Raw genomic sequence first — 18,748 nt, forward strand, 5'->3', positions numbered from 1 at the left:
TTGGCAACACGGAGTTTTCCTCCGGGGGCTTCCCCGGTTTCTCCGTGGCATCCCAACAATTACTCAATTCACACACAGAAGAAGGCAATGGCAAACCACTTCTGGATCATCTGCCAAGAACGTATATGAACAGGTCCCAGTCCGAAAAAAGGATGGAAGGATCCTGTTCATATGGACCTGTCGTCAGACAGAACACTAAAATAAATAAATAAATAAATATAACCGCGGAAATCGCGATAACCATAGCAACCAAGGCAACCGTGGTAACCATTGTAATTTTGGTAACCATGTCAAATAACGTAATCATGTTAGTTGACGTAACCATGGTAATAATGGAAACTGTGTACGTTGTAAAGGATTTCTTCGCAATTAATTGATTTTCTTAACAAGAAGGTTGATTACAAGACACGTAGTTAAAGAGCAATGAACAATGGGGTGAGAGACACATTCATATGGGCTGAACTCCGTGATTCAGCACTCGCCTCATGCAGGGCAGTAGGACGTGTAAATACGCATTGGACAAACCGACGTGTAGATACAAATTGGACAAACCGCGGAATTTTACCTCAGAGCACGGTTCTGCGAAGTGGCTGTGCGCGTAGTGCGTTCCGTCCTTCTCCCCTTCACATTGCCTAGATATTAGAGTTAGCCGGACTGTGAGCATGCAGTGGCAAACGGCGTGTAATGGGCGGTGACCGGATGACTTCCGGTGAGCAGAGGATATCCTGACCCTTAATGGATTGACCTCGCGGCGTGCTCGTCAGACGGCAGCCATTATTGCGGTAATTACCTTCACCCTAACGAACGCTCCGATTCTCTCAGCTTGACGCGCATACCGTCATTATAATCAGCATAAGCGGATGGCACCGCAACCTTTTAAAATACGTTCGGACATCACAGGTTGGGTAATCAATCAAGATGTAGTAAACATAACCACGGTCCTGTGAGGAGGGCAGTGTGTCTTCCATTAGGAATATTAGACACGAGTAGCAGTTTCGGACTGATCTCACTCACACACCGTTCTCTGGTCTTACGTTATTTTAGGAAGCTGATACATTTTGAACACCAATTTAGTCGTTCCCATGGCACAGGTGGCACAAATCCATCTGACTAAGGAAAGGCTATTTATTAAGATGTCATAAATCTTCTCTGACGAAATCGGCAGACCACGTACGTACAGCAGTCCCGAATGAAAATTAATAGGTCCACACCCTTGCTAAAAATCGTAGAATCGTATAAATTGTTTTGATAAGTATGTTTATAACACTGCCACATAGTCATAATAATAATAAACTCCCAATAGTGTTTTGTATAAAGTCCCTTTGAAGTCCAAATCATAAAAATTACAAATGTTCAAAATGTTGTCCTTTTTTGTATCGATGGGGATAGGTTTATGTAAGCACAACATGAACGTGAGTTTTCAACAACGAAAGCCAGTTTCCTTCTTTATGTAAACATAAAGCAAATAACGACAACATTCAGAATTCCATAAATTAGTTACTCGTTTGAAAAATGGATGAAAACAAAATTCTCACAGAAAATTTCGGAAGTTAAATTCATGATATCAGTAGAAATACTCTTTTGTACTTAATTTTTCAGAATAGCGAAGCTGATTCAGCGCGTTTTACGCGACACTTTATAAATATTCATAATTCTGGTTAGGGTACTGTGAATTTGTACAACTCATCGTCTCCTCTCCTTTTTTCCACCCGTATACACTCAGCAATACCAATTCGCCCCGTTTCGCTGCCTCGCTACTCATGTCTCTCACTAAAAATCCCGTATTCAAACGAATCTTATCAGAGCAATTCAGTTGGGTTTAATACAGGCATAGAGTAAGCTTTCCTTTCTTCCATCCCCCAACCCCTCTGTTTCTACTCGCCAGTCGTAATAATTCATTTTACACGCCCAAGAGTTTTCAGCGCGCAGAAACCTATTTTCGTGATACAACGCAAGAGTAATGTAAATTAAATCAGTTCACAATTTAAGTAAATAAATTTGAAACAAATAAAACTAATTATTGGTTAAAAATTAAACACGTATGTTTCTTCAACAAAATTGGAAACTCTGCTATCCAAAGTTGAAATTTCCGGGATTTTACTAAAGTTTTCCTTCAGCGTATATGTATTAAAACGTTTCATACTGCAAGCCACTAAATATTATTTTTATGACAAAAACCATGTGTGTCGACATTCTCAAATACATTTCTGAATACCTCATTTAATTATTTTCATTAAGATGATCTGAGATTTAGACCTCGAATCGTTAATTTGCATTCCAGTCCCATTACACTCTTGTTATAAGTCAGTCATTACATGTCATCAATAAATCATCTTATCATCATGTAACTCTCGCTTTGACACCTCTACTCCTTCAAGATATAACCAGTTTAGAGTGTTAAGAATTTGGAAACATTCCACAAAACCGGGTCACAAGTTATTTAACGATGCTGTACATAAGCGAGGTAGACAAGCAGACCTATCTCATGTCGCTACTGTTGATGATTAATAGGTAATTTAATTAATGTATTCAGATATCTTTGATCGACGGCAGTATTAATACAACGGTTCGTAAACACTTACGATTGATGGTATCCTTTTAACGTGAGAGAACTGGGTTGTGGCGAACCAGTTCCTCACATCAATCTTCGAATGAAAGCTGTTTCATTAATTGGATTTATGTTATTAAGACGCGTAAGTACTGACGGTACATCTAAGAAAAACTAATGAGGAAGGCACTGATTATAATTGCTTTCCGTGTTTCGTGAAGGCTGTTGAGAACACGGTACTGGATATTTGGGTTCATTAAAGGCGGGGAATTTCTTGACCAACTAAGACTGCATGAAGATCTTTAGGGAGGCAGTTATTGTATTCACCCTTTCACTACACAAGTGTAAATTGGTATGAACGAAAATATAAGTATCGTCTCTAATGTGGTAATTTAGTCATTCAAAATCTTCACAATTTATTGCATGGTTTACGAAGAAAGTGTAGGATAATTTTCATACGAACCTCAGCTATGTTTTATTTAAATAACCACTCAACAATAAAGTACACTGACACTGGCTCAATGCATGAATTTCCTGAGGGAGCATGTTCCATAATGTTCCATAATTAATTTTAAACATCGCACATTCTCTAATTATGTTCTCACTAAAATAGAATGAAGTGGCATTTACGACAACATTTCAAACATTTGTACTACGTACAAGAGCAGTATCATGAAATATCATTTCAGGCCAGATATTTTGCTCCCTTCTTGCAAACTCACTATCGGAAAATTTAATTAAATACTGTTTTCGAATATAAAATGCATATAAAAATTGTTACATCATACAAATCGACCATTTCTAAACGAAGGTTATTTTCTGACCGCATAAAGTTAGATTGTATTTCTCTTGTAGCACATATAAGCTTCATGCAGTCATATATTCCCACTACAGTTTGATCGTGACCTACATATAAAACACGAACATTTCGACTGACATACTCGGAACGAAATCAAGAATACTTTTTAAGTAAATTAATCCTGTTCAAGGAAAAGGTACTTAATGCTGTGAATGTGTTTGCAACCCGGCTTGGTCCGTCTGTCGTCTGTCTCTCTATCTGTTTACCTGGACGCATAAAACAACTTTAGAACGGATAAACCACGTATGCTAACATAGTATACTGCAGAAATTTACGAGAAATTGAACAGCCATTTCAATTTCCATTTAAGTCGGACAATTTTAACAACCGTTTTACGCAACGACAAAACACTTTACTGCGCTTATTCCAATACCTCTGCAGACGACATTTAAATTGATTAGATACCGTGGTTACCTGGAAAGAAGAATCCTCCAAAATGATTTCATCACCTAGCCAGACGCCCTGAACACCTTCGTCACCACACAGATCTGACAACTTCCGCCATTCGCGAAAGATCAAGTGGAAATTAACAGCAAAAGCTACAGAATATTTACGCTACACTGCACTTCCTAACTTGTTTCATGATTTGCCAACGTCATACTGGCCGGCTTAAAGACTATGTCACACATTGAAGCAGAATATCGTGGATTATTTTCAAATATTTAACAGTAAAGAACCCAGGCAGGACCTCAGTAATAAAAGATAAGACTGCGGTGTAAGACTTGAACCAGGCATTCCAAAATTAAAAAGTAATAAAATCTGCATCTTTTAAAACTGTTCACGACAGCTGTTGAACCATTACGTTGATGTGACGTAAACAACCCTGTGTTATATGGCTTTCTCTTCCCTTTAAAATTGACCTAAAACTACTTTCTCATCTTTGCATCTTTTGAATCCTGCATAATATGCGATCTTAATTCATCACTCATATATCCACACGCCTATCACAATCACAAAATCGTTTACATAACTATTCTATCAGAATATCGTAACATACGTTTTCTCCACTAGTCCTTCCTTTATCCTGTTCAGGACGCCCATCCATGTATTCTAGTCACTATATCACTTATTCACGCCTTGCAAAATCGGCATAAGATACCTTTCATTACAGGACTACCCATCTCCACAGGTCATTCTTCAGATTTAGAAGATTGGGTTATCTTTTTCTTTATTTTATGCTTCTCATTTTTCCTGATATATATGAATTGCACACACAGACTTTCCAATCTCCTTACTTTCGTTCTTCAGAGACTTCTAAGTAACACATAGAAAGTTAATAACAAAATAAAAAATTCCGTAAATGTATATCTCGCGAATCTCTTTGATGTTTCAGGTTCTCAAGCAGACGAATATTAAGATGGCTATCTTGTGAATTGTTATTCCGTGTAGTCCAGTAGATAATGACCGACGATTCAGAAAATAAAAGGAAAGAGAAAATATGAAAGCAGAGGTAGAAAACTCAAAAGCAAAACCTAGGGCTTCAAAGATATAGAACACTGAAAGACTTTAAAAAAAATCATCCATACTAAGTTCTAAATAAATATACAAAATAAAAAGGAAAAAACCGAAGTACGCAATCGAAAATCCCTCAAAATAGTCAATACTGCTTCAGAAAAACTGAAATTTGCTGGTGCTTGTGGGAAAATAGAATAACGAAAAATACGTCTCAATCATGACCTCAGAATTAGTAGATGTAGGCCACCCACGTGATGGCCTCCGCATGAGTAGTCTATTTTTCAGCGACTGGGTAAACCTGTCTGTTCGGAAATGAACCTCATCGGGTCGACTGTCCACACCCCAGATGATATATGAGTGAATATGGGAGGAAAACCGGAGGACTCGGGGAAGAAACTGTCCAAGTGCCACTCCATCAACTACAAATTCCACGTGGATTGAACCGTGTCACCGACGTGGGAAGCCGGCGACTAACGGCCTCAACTATGTCAAAACCTTACCTCTTATTACATACCTAATTTTACAAGTCTGGATTAGCTTCTTGAGATTGATCGTTTCCTTACCGATCGTCTCCCTAACCTTTGCAACGACAATGGGCAGCACCTCATCTCCACTAAATGACGGGTCATAAGGTATATTTGACCGTCATCTTACATAAAGACGTGTATAAATATTCCCATATGTGAACGTGTATTCCTGACTATTACAATTTTTAAATCAAATTTGCACTACAACGTTTGGCCCGGTACTACGTATAGTAGTAGTTACGTAATAGTTCTGAAGATGGGTCGCGCGGACTGGTGGACGTAGTGACATCTACATACGTTCGCATTGGGCACAATGTGCCAAGATATCGTGAATAAAACCACGAACCAGCTATGTGACAAAATTACTAGTTCACTCGGAAGAAACACGATTCATATTTCTGATATTTAACTACTATGCTGAGATTCCTCTTTTCTTTAATTAAATCAGGAAATTCAAGTAGAAATGCATTAAAGGCAAAGGAAATGTTATAACAGATACAAAACAGTGTCTTTATGTACTGCCGTTGTTGCTGTTAACGAAGCAAACAAGATACCTTTGTTGTGCCTGTCTCTGTTCTTTAAACCGCATCACTGAACCTCCACGAAGACTGTCTCTTTGTAATAGATGGCTGGATATTGCAAACAAAATTTCTGCAAAGAGATACATACGTTCCTAATATAAGAGATCAGAAATGAAGAGAGACACAGTCCACAGTTTTGTGTGTAAATCAATTATCTGCTTAAAAATTTGTAGCAGAAGATAATGGACTTTACTATTCGATAATTAATATATTCTTCACGATCTTTATGGTTTTATGTATTTTAAAATATAACACTAAATACTTTTTGGTAAGAATGAATGAGGCAATTACTGACATTACTTTCTTTTGTGGGTGAACCTACTAGGCCTGAAATGTAATACTTTTTTTTATTCATAAAATACATATATAATAGCACCAACTGAAAGTATCAGAAATATTCATAAACTAGCTTACACGTAATGTAAACAAATACATGGCTTCACTTTTAAAAGCAATTTTCGCATGAAAAAATTATCTTTCGATTCTTATGTAAAAGTTCTTACATAGCTTATCCTGAACCTTAGAAATAGTATAATGTTAGCGGTTACACAAAACCATAACATTATTCACGGCCGTAAATGGAGTTCGAAACCGCGAAGAATCGATTCGCGTACATCATAAATTATTTTTCTTTCACTGTGTTTAATTTATCTACTTCGTTATCAATATTTCAAGTATTTCGTTTGAAAATAGTTTTCATAAGCTGTTTCACGTGACAAAAATTAGACGGACGAGGGTATGAACAATAAATAGACTTGGTATTGATTTTTGGCAGAGGAATACAGTAACTGAGAGTTTAGGATAAAAATATACTTTGAGGAATGAACCAGCCTTCCTCGGAGACCGCAGATTTCAATCAAATAGCATTCTTCTAAGACCAGAAATAATATCTCCTGATTAAGTCACAGATAATAATTTAAATAAAATATTGTGTTTCGCGTATCAGGAAAGTCATTTTTGATTAATTCTGGAGTGCAGCGTGAGTTATATAAAAAACCAAAACAACAAATTGAATGACAACATGCCGTGACAAACACACGTACCGTCTTAGTATTGTAAAAAAATTTGTGTGTAATATCATCCTACATATAAGAGACATTCGTCAGGAATCGTAATTATACTTCACAGCAAGTTACGTAATACAACACAGGCTGACATATCTGAGCATGGCTCAGAACTAACGCAGCTGATGGAAGCGAATGAAATTAAATCATCTGTAAAAGATTATGGCTTTTGCATAATATGCAAAATGAGTCTTCTTGTGGTACAAAATAATAGAAGCCACCAAAAATAAGCGTATTTCTGTCCCAGAATTCATATCCCTTGCCACATTCTCCTCGTACCAGCATCGCTGTAGTATACTACAGAATTTTATTTCGTTGAGACCGTGCAAGCACGTTAAAAAAAATTAATTCGCTTTGCAGTCTCTCCGACGCCAACCTTCACATACCTGAATTTTATATCACCTCACTCACACACCAGCTGCCACTTTCTTGTTACGAATACTACCCATTTTGAGTCTGTTATAATAGCATACCTACAGTTGTGAATACCTTGGTAAAATACAACGTATGAATTGTGCATTTTGTACTAAGGGAACAAACAAAGAGCCACAAAATTAACATAAAAACTTGCAAGTTTCGGAGAATTTAACAAAATTACGCGGAATAAGGACAACATTAGTTTTGGACCGCCTTTCTCTCCCTCTTATTAGAGAGACTGATGATTCGGAATCATTGCGTTACTATATGATAAATTTTAAAAAAAGTATTGGTTTGGATTGGTGAAGGAAAGTGACTTTTACATCTCGTATGCAAATCAACGCTCTCGTTTCGAAAGCCAATAACAAAAAAAAAAAAAAAGTGAGTCATGCTTTTTTTTTAAAATCAGCTACACGTAAAATAGTTGGGTCTCAATACGGAAGCTCAATTTACATCTACTGGCTGAAACTGCGCGGAGCCGGGAATAGGAACACAGAATGCACCAGGTGGCACTGGGATTTGTTAATTTTCAGTGTCTACGAGCCTCGTTACAGTCCCTGTTGTTACAGAATACGGAGAAGTTCAATTTATTTCTACACACACAGGCGCGTCTGCAACGATTATCACAAAGATGTAGCGACCAACATACAAATCGCAAATAGAATGAGTAATAAAAATATTATCGAAAGGCACTTTGTAAAACCTTTGAAAAAGGAATGTAATCATAACACTCTCAGTGGTCTTACGATAAGAAGAATGTCATTACTGTCGAATGTCTAAGGAATCAAGGATCTCAGAATTAAATCTGAACCGGAACAGACCACAAGCTGATCGGTAACAGGTGGTGAAGATCGTCGCCCTCAAATACAGAACCAAAATTAATTTATCTTGTATAAATAAGTTTGTTTTAATTATTGTAACTCTTTCTTTTGGTTTCACTGTTTTCTTCATTTATTAACTCGTGTATTGTTCAAGACTTTGTTTTTGAATGCACATGCACCAATAACCACCCTCCGTAATAATGTACAGCATGATATGGAGACATGTAAGTAAAAATGCGTGAAGGTATCGAGTATTTATAATTTTGTGTCACGTGATGTGCCACAGTTACTGATCATTAGTTTCATTCAAATGCGTACCGACACAGAGAGGTAGAGAGCTCTGCTAATCACGATGTGTCTGTTACATCGCTTGTAATTGGTTGTAAACACAGACGCTGCGAGAACTCGCTAGCAGTGCTCGGTGCTGAATACGGAATGAACGTGTAGTTGTTATGCCAGAAATTCCCTTCCGATGTCAAGTCTAGTCAAGAAAGACCAATAGATAATCACGCTCAAAGGAAATGGTGCAGTCTGATTACATCCTATTGTTACGTTATTATCTTCTTTGTATTAATGCTAGTCAGTGCATACCAGGCCGTACCAGTTCGCGGGCCTCGGAGTCCTCTTCAAAGGAGCAGCGCACGCTGAAAGTGGGAGCAGGGTGTTTCAAGAGATGCTAAAGTTATGTTTCAACTTGGTTAAAACAAGTTGAGGATGTGAATCCAGATCAAGTATTAGATTTAAGTCGACATTTCATAACGATAACACTGTTTCTATTTGTTTCATGGCGTAAGTCCGCATGTGTTTTCGGATCAGTACATCAGGTGAATTCTCAACAAACATATTTTATGAAGAAAATTCTTTACATTTCACCATATTTCAGCAGAAATCACAATTTTTCAAAATATCTACCTATCTCTTATTACAACCACTTTAATTAAAGCAGTGAGTAAAAAATGGGCCACAAATGCTTCAGACAAACGTAGAAGTTCTCGAATTGTCCTGCGTTTCATTAATACACTCAATTATTTTAAATCATAATCGTATTGATGATGAAATAATGCTCTGAATGATTTTATTATACTTTTTTTATAAGAGAAAGTTATCTGGGATCCGGTATTTTACTGGTCAGGGAGTAAAAGTAATTTAATTTCTACGCTGTATGGTAATATTTTGCACGGTTCTGTTTTCCACTCAAAAAATGTTATTTTCTGACTCTCACAGGACTCGATATGAAGGTTACGATGCTGAATAACTGAGCCTGCTCCATCCTACAAATGACATCAGCCTGATCAAGGTACAGTAATTTAACACTTTGATGCACGTAGTTCATCAGTACCTACCTGCGAGAACGCAATGTGTCTTCATTACAAAGCTCAATGGTTAAACTATTTAAGGAAATACCGTGTTTATTCTTGGAATCGTCTGAGTCTAACAAACAACGAGCTGTGGGCGAACTCCAGAGGAACTGAATATACCGGCAGGTAGTACACAAAGTTCCCTGTGTGGTTTAATGTATTAAGCAGAGACAAATGGATTGCTGTCAATAAAAGCGTATAATGTAAAGCTACTGCTTAAAAAACGTGCTTTGCAGAGGAACTTCCTACAGGAAACGATAGTGGAAAAATGTAAATGTATGACGATTGTAGTCCTCTGGGTTCTGACGTCATAGTATGGCCTTGTAGGTAACCAATTTCAAGGCCACACGGCGTAATTACAGAAAAGTTAAAGCTTTTCTTGTTGTTATATCCTGCGAAAAGGCATATTTTCTATATGGAAATGTAACTTGTGGGGAAATTTTAGCTGAAAAAAAAAATTGTGTATTTGCATCAGACTCCAAGATGAAAGTGTCTCATAATTATAATCCTCCGCTTCATTCTCCCTTTCCTTCTTCTCCGCCTCCTACTCAACCTACCGTACCATCGTCCTGTCTCTCTTTTCTCCTATTTTAAATTCCTAGCAGGACTTGAATTCAATGTTGAAAATACTTTTTGTGATCCAATTTGTGATACGTTTTACTATTTCTAACATCACATGTTTTGGGACGAAGTGAAATATAAACAAATATGTGCGGTATTTACTTCTGCGATGTGACATCTCCGACCCTAGTATTATCAGACTTGGGAAGTGTGTCTGTACAATGCGTTTAATTTATGTTAACCACTCACCAGAACTACATATATTCCACAGCTCTTACATAACAACATTTAAATAAAAAGTGGTATATAGGAGAAGGGAGAGAGTTGTCACTTACATAGTAAATGCTGTAAAAACCTGGACAATGCTTTCCCACTCCACCATCCAAACTACGATAAAGTCACAGCTGGTATCCGCTTAATGGGCAATTTATGGATCAGATATAGGGTACTGGGTAGGACATACACCTCTGTGTGTGCGTGCGTGCGTGCGCATTGTGTGGTTAGTGGTGGCGAAAATTACTTGTTAGCGACCGCAGTATGGTGATGGTGCATTCTGCAGGTGGTTACTCTAATTTAAGGTTTGTCTAAGTTACTTTGCAGTACACTAGAGTAGTAATGTCGAAATTTACAAAACTAAGATAAAGCAACAGCTTGAACGAGGCTTATCGAATAAAATGCTTCTTCACACTAGACACTGTCCCAATTAAAGTAATTTGTATCATGCAGGATTTGAAGTTCACATGGTGGCGAATGTAAAGATGGCTATATTTAGGTTTGTAGTAAGGTTTAGTGTGACAGGAGTTACCAACGTTTCGGAGGAATTACTACTTCCATTACCAGGGCGATAAAACTTTAACTACCAAACTACACGGCGATACAACCCAGAAGAGAACCATATACATCTGTGCCTTGTTCAAAAACGGCAGAATAAAGAATAAAATTGAAACGTACAAAATGGTAGCAACTTGAAAACTACACAGAATATTCGTTCAAGCGATATAAAAAACAGTATTTGCAAACATTATCTTATCTTTAAAAGGCAACAGCTCTTTAACGGAATACATTCCAGTGCTTCTAATTCTTCATATAAATAAACAATTATTAATATTAGAGTTATGAAGCCACAAACAAAAACGGAGAAAATAATTAAAAATTAATTTCAATTACACAGAAGCATACATTTTATTATTCATACGAGGTTGAAGTAAAGGCATACAATTAGAAAAGACTTATTATTTTTTAAATATGTTACAGTGCGGCATTTCCTTTAGTTAGACACTAAAAGTATTTTCTGGTTACGATTTAAAACAAATTCCATAATTATTCAGAAACAACGTTGAAAGTACTGTGCATATCCCGTTCTTTACAGAAATGCCGGTTTCAGGCGAGAGAGTCACTATTTGTTGTCATAAATCGTCGGCAGCTGAGGACGGAAAGACAAAGACTCGGTGACTCACGTTTTTCTTTTCTTTTCTTTTCTTTGCACAGCCTGATAAACAGAACGTCAGTCGTTTTGACGGATCGTTTCAACAATTCCTATTGTGACAATCAACGCAAATATTGATGAGGCATTTCACCAGTGACACCCTCTACCTTTCACGGCTACGAATGGACGTAAATGAATCTAGAGTGCCCTATACATAACATAATTATGATTTGATATTTTCCTTCAAGAGATGAGACTGATGAATATAAACAATTACACAACCAAAATCTCCACTTTTATAGGAACTTCTCCCTTTGGTGCCGGATCCAAACACTTTTACACTTATACATGAACTTCATTCTCAATCACTCTACCCTTAATATACAAGTCTTACGTAAGTAACACCTTACTTTAGAACTTCGCCTTTCCCCTACGGTAATAAGCAACAGCTACACACAGCTGAACCTCACTCTACAGCTGGAAGGGTCAATCCGAGGACAGATGAAATGTTTAATGCATCCATCCACGTGGGAGTCTACCTAATGATCTCATTGGCCTTAGCATAATCAAACATTGCATGCTGATAGGTCAAAGGATGATACACAAACCTCAGACCCAGAAACTATAACAGAATAACGGCCAGAGGCAATATTCCACGAGTGAATATTGTCACTAACGATGCTATGACAGCATCAGACACTACATAGGAATGGAAAACAGTGACAACACTTTTCACGTTAGTATATTTATATTAGTTTCAGCACATTTCGTAACTTACATCCAACATATGTTTTTAACATTAAAAGTTTAATTGCAAATAAAACCGAAGTCTTGCTGCCGGGTAACTATGTGTTAAAAACAGTCCAAAGAAAATATGGGAAAATTGTGCTGTGGCTGACTTAAGGCAGAAACGTCTTTGAGATTTTAATTTCTCGTAGCATTGAAATGATGATTACGATCCTCTGGGTTTGATATCGTAGAAATCACTTCATTCCTGAAGGTGGAAGGGATTCACTCCTCCTAAACGTTGGTAACCATCTATCAGTCTAAACGGCGTCACATCCCAAAAGACCATAATGTACACTGTGAAAACACAACTGTCTCGGTAAACTGAGAAACGCCATAAACAATTTTATGTGAAGTCTCCGGACCCAGATTCAAGCTTCCCGCCTTCCAAAATTGAAGAAAGCTAAACATTATAGCTATAACTTCTGTACATCATTCTCCTTATCTAATCATTTATTTATATTTTTATGCAGTAATTTGAATACAACCTAAGACCTCTCGAATGCTAATATTGTTTTCAAATGATTAGAAACGATTATAAAATATATGCGCCTTTTAAATTATAAATTATAGTGACTTTCGAATTTCCGAACCTAATGACAGAAACATTAAAAGGAGCTTTCTCTTCGACATTTTAAAGTTATCGCAGGTTTGATCGGCGACAAAGACCTATAGATATTGGACAAAAATTAATTACTCTTAGTGTTATCGGCATAAATAAATGTACCAAAACAAATAAAGTATAACGTCAAAACAAGCACTGCATTTTAAACAAATGGAACTATGAAATTCTAGACGGGATAATAAGAAAGTGCACTTTTTGGCCACTAGAAAGTAAACGTGTGAAGGGTAGAGCGAGGGATGGAGAGAGAGAGACAAGAATCCCTTTCAGGGGACCAAGAAGGATGGAAGGATCAAGAGCAAATCTTGTTGTTGCGGAGAATTTTCTTCTCCTGTTCTTTCAGGGTGTGAATGAGTGGCTTCAGGGAGAACACGATCACGGTCTACGGACAAGCAATTAAGCCGTCCTGAATAATTCATGTTGAGGGTAACGAAATTGCTAATAACAAAACCAAACTTCCGAAAAAGATCTCACATAAATCTGCAACAAATACATACTACAGAATAGGTATGAATTTTGCAGCCCTCCGTGAAACTATACATACAGGCCACGACAATCAGCAACTTTAATAAAACAACGCGACCTGAAACATCAAAACAGTTCACGACTGACTACAACCCATGTATTTTGCGTTCTGTACAACTGCATTCGCTCTCCTTGCTTCCACTCACTCACAAAGTCCAATAAAGAATAAGGATATAAACTGGGTTATTGCAGTATATAATTCATAGAACTGAAATACGCATGTCTGAATCAGAGTTAACAGTCTGAACAAAACAAGGCCTTTCCTCGTGTACCATTCAAAACAGATTTCCACTGATTATATTCGCAAAATTAACAGTCAATTACAGAAATCAGTCTTCTGAAAATAAATATCATAAAACCGTTATAACAGTATTTGTTTGAGAGTCCGTAAAACAAATACTGCAAGGAAAACACATTAATTGCAAGAATTCTGACGAAAGGGAATTGTCTTGATGTTCACAGAATTCTGACATTACATTTCAGAAACAGTCAATAAAGCAACAGACGCCTGACAGCCTAATCACATTCTTCTCTAGTTTATGGGGTTAGTGATCTTTCGAATTACCGCTGTAACCAGGCAAGTTTGTATTCATTGCAACCCGTTTCCATATGGGCAGCCCATTCGAAAAGCAGATACCGTGCGTGTAGGTCGCGCGATTAGTGATTGCACGTAAATGCGTAAGCCGAGAGAGTGGTATTTCAATCGGACTAGGACGATATTTCTAGGTGCTTACTTATTTACTCCATATATTCTGAGACAATTCATCAAAAGTCCACAACTGAAAACTTCAAAGACTGAAAATATATCACAATAGACAATAGGAGTGCAATCCGATAAAATAGTACACTATTCGTAACAAGAATGAGACAAGGTTTTTGATAAAAATGTCAAAAATGTGGATAAGTAATTTGCTGCAATGAAGCACCTAGATGCTATGTAATTCACTGCCCACGCTGAAAGTGACAAATTATCTTATTTTCCTTGTGGGCTCACGGATATCAAGTGTCCATAATGAAATAGCAATTTATTTTGCCCCAGACAATAGTAAAACATTAATACGAAAACAGCTTCCTACTTTTTTGACTATTTCCAGTTAGTTAAACTTCCTTAGAAATTCAAAGCAATGTATTATAAGATGAGATATAATTTGTCCGTGTAACAATCAGGAATAAGGAACTTACGTCTTGTAACTGCTGTCAAAATTCTGCTGGATAAGAACAGAGTCAGAACATTATATCATAATCCTTCAAATTTTTAACAGGGCTAGCCCCATCGGTAAATTTGTCCTAACACAAAAGTCACCAACATCTAGCCAAATAGAAACAGGAAACAGTTACAGAAATATTAATTTTCCTCTTGAACGTACCAAAACATTTCAATGATAAACAACAAGCAATTAACATTCAACGAAATGTTCTACAGTCCACGACTGTAAGCTTAAGACTTGCATGGAATGCAGAAAGTCCGTAGCGTTAAATGCAGACTCTATCTTTCCTCCTTCACCCCACTTCCTCACCCCACAAGTCTCAAGATTACAGTCGTGGACTGTATAGACACACACAAATCATCACTGTCCAATTTTTTGTTCTATTTATAATTCATAAACGTCAATTAAATCAACTAAAATAACCGACAACAAAATGGACGCCCGATATTTCCCCGAGGCCATCACCGCCCCTTCTGTCTAATCAAATAAATCACTCTCCCCCTCATTGGCTCACTACATGAAATATGTTTCACTCTCAAACAGGAACTTGACGTGTGAGTTAAAGAGCCATGAATGAAAAGTTGCTACTACAAAGGAAGTTCACGAACATCTCTTTATGAAGTGTTTTGTACGTTTAGCAGCTTTTTCTGAATTAAAAACATGGTTACCCTAGCGGTCGTGTGAGAACACACACGTCGTAATTAGGATTAATGTTTCAAATCAGTTCAACCAGGACGCACTACAACCCAGAAGGCAACCATCTTTGCACTTGTCGTTTCTTTGTCTTTATCTTTAACCAGATTACAAAACTGTCTTCGAAATAAGAATTTCTTCAACATGTCCCCCACTGTTTATTTCTAATACACGATTACTAATGCGCAATTTATCTCTAATAAATTTACTGCTATAATGAGACTAAGAGTACTGTACAATTTCTTATTACAATTTTGAAACAATAATCTCAGTACCTGTATTTCCCTAATATTTCTGTCTAAAATGGCGTGCTATTATTTTATCCCTCTGAATCCAAGGCCACTCTAAATGACACGTAAGAACTGAGTCCGTACCGCAAAGAAAACACGTCACCATTACGTAAATCATTAAGTTACTGCCGTTCAAGGAAGTAATACCTGTTTATACCGAGAATCATACAGAACCCATGAATACAATAGAGTACGTATAGATTAGGGATATTACAATAGGAAACTGCATGCACTGTAGTCCTGACTTAATTAAAAGTGACAATCAATATCATACAAAAGCATGCAACTACATACAACGAACGTAAGAAACTAAAACGGAACAATATTGAAATTCCTGATTCGAAAAATTAATTACGTAAATTCGTAACACAGAGCATATACTGATTTATATTAATAATTTATTTAATTTATATCCTAACAGAATAACCCACTTTAATAACAGTCTCATACTCGCACGTAATTCAAGTTATTTAGCGGAAAATATAACTATTATGTTTAGATATCAAGAAATATGAAGAAAGTAAAGTGTGACGAGCGGACGTAATCTGAATGTCATTCTTAATAATAATACACTAATTAAAATAATTTTATTTCTGAAAAAGTTTCAAATATAGCACACTGCCTTTTAATTTCAGTTATTGCTATTCAGTGCAATTTTATCACTTATCTTTTTAATATCCATTTTATTCAAACTATATCATGCTCCACTAGTTCATTATAATTTCTGGAGCCAAACAAGTTTAAACAGAATGTTCATGACTCATACATGAAATAAGTGCAATAATTTAAGAAACTCCTCTATAATAATTTTACTTCCTATATACAATCTAAGATTATAAACGTTTTAATAAAATTAGTGTAATTATTGTTGTCACAATAAAAAGAACCATCACGAACAACGAAATCATAACGAACACGTCTCATGCAGAGAAGCTATATAGTACCACACGATCATTCTATATATCAACGTACAAAATGTATTTTCCGCTGTCTCCTCTCAAAACAGAGAACTTTATCGTTGCGAGTTTTCAATCGAAACAGTTTGTTCAGTGTGACTTCTCATGATTGTCCCAATTAAAGTCGGAGTCAAGAGAACGCTTTCCTTGCGAGATTCGCCATACTCTGACATCTGACAGTGGAAGATGTCTTGGATTCCAAGCACAATCGATTCCATACTTCCTGTCGAGAATAAATAAGTCAGTGTGATCCTATGTGAGTTCATCAGATGTAGGGCTATAAACTTTTTACGAACTTAAAAATGTATTGTACAAACTTCTAAAAATTCCCATGTTCAACAACACTGGACATGTGCTGCCACAAAATATTTTATTTTACAGATATTAATTCTTATATTCTGTAACTGGGATATTTCCCTTCTGTTTATAGTACGAATTGGAGACCTGCCGCTCCAGATATTATATTAATTACTTTGTTTAACTGCCAGAATATTCCTCATTCAGCCGTAGTGGTTTTTAGGTTCATAGAAGTAATCATTTTAATTCGTGTACATTCCTCGACATGGCGAAATGATTTTCAGAGACCGAAAATCAAATAGTGAGATAGACTTGCTAATGGAACTACAAATTTCTCTATTAACTATGAACCTGAACATGCTAATAAACAGTTTACACCTCCTCAAATTTATTTTCGTTTAGTTCTTTAAAAAATCCATTAAATTATAAAACAGGCAGCCACAAGACCTACCCATATCATTTTCATCTGGCTTACACTCTGAAACACCATTTATGTGCCATCCGCCTAATTTTACTTCTCAATCTGTTAATCGGACTAATTAATGTCATAATTTCTTATTTCTCCTAGTGTATGCTACATTTCCAACCAATTTTCCTGGATTTAATATTTGTTGAAGAGTGTGCAAAAGTCCTCGTCAGGTAATTTTTTCATACGGGTGTTCTTTCCCGTCTTAGATTAATGGCAAAATAAATCATAATTTTCTTGTAAATAAATAATTTAATACTCGAAATAAAATTCACGACAGGAAAGTCGCTGTATGACTGCCAAATACATTATTACATGCGTGCGCCTTCTACATCCTACAGCATAGGAATTAATATCCTAACTTGCGACTGAATGCATTTTCTCTGCACCTTCTCCACAATGCAATTATTCACAAAATATGTTAGAATTCAGTACATGCAAATTAAAGCAGTTCTATTTTAAATCATATTCCTCGTACGGCATCCATAATGTCGCGCACAAAAGACCAAAGCCTGAAGAGATAAAAGAGACATACCATTTATCATAACGGAATTATTTATGCTGAGCAGGATTACAGAGCTCGGATCGTGTAAAGAAAATACAAAATTACACACGTAATTAAAATAAAATTTCGACAAGATACTACAGGGGAATGAAAAAGAAACAATACGGACACACACAGAGAAATCGACAAAAAAAATTGGAGGTAATTTTAAAAGTCAGACGGCAGGACGCTTAATGCATATACGAACCGAAGTAGTCAACACAGAAAAAAACGTCACGTAACAAAATATAGATTTATTAGAATTGATACTAAAATACGTAGGTACAGGCCTCTCATAAAGAACCCGTTACACGAAATGTGTAGGTCTACATTTCGGAGTCATTTTAATGCACCTTTCTTTCTTTAAGGATATCCACATTTCAAAGTTTTAAAGTTATTTCTCTACCGTATTTCACGAAACTTAGTAAGCACGAATAGCCCCGTGACTACAATGTTTGAAACGTGTATTGTTAATTACCTGTCTGAAGGCAAACAATTCTAGTTTATAAAGGTATTATAGGGGATGAGATTAAGACTTCATTCACCTTTCTTTCAATGCATAAATGCCAGTAATCATTCAATAAATTATTTGACAATGCTCTAATAACATCTGAGGTTAGTACAACTTTCCGATCTTTTCATAGGCTATAGGAATCTTTATAAGCTGTATTACATGACAGCAAAATGCTTTCTTCATAGTTTTGTTAAAAAACCGGATGATTATCTTATGTTATTTCTCTCTAT

General features: G+C 36.4%; 1 protein-coding gene and 1 long non-coding RNA gene across 5 annotated transcripts in view; one reads left to right on the forward strand and one right to left on the reverse strand.

The window, feature by feature from the left end:
* The window catches only part of LOC110827961 (uncharacterized), a 500,889-nt gene extending 491,319 nt beyond the window's left edge, over positions 1-9,570 (forward strand). Inside the window, exon 4 of the long non-coding RNA XR_015537743.1 lies at positions 9,497-9,570. This is a non-coding gene — a long non-coding RNA (uncharacterized LOC110827961). The remainder of the gene's footprint in view (positions 1-9,496) is intronic.
* LOC110827962 (neural cell adhesion molecule 1) overlaps positions 1-18,748 on the reverse strand; it is a 428,987-nt gene that overhangs the window by 360,134 nt on the left and 50,105 nt on the right. The gene's annotated exons all lie outside the window — the stretch shown is intronic.

The sequence above is a fragment of the Zootermopsis nevadensis genome, unplaced genomic scaffold, assembly GCF_977971745.1.
Source record: "Zootermopsis nevadensis isolate Lab colony 2312 unplaced genomic scaffold, Znev_1.0 Znev_ptg000029l, whole genome shotgun sequence".
Taxonomy (NCBI): Eukaryota; Metazoa; Arthropoda; class Insecta; order Blattodea; family Termopsidae; genus Zootermopsis; species Zootermopsis nevadensis.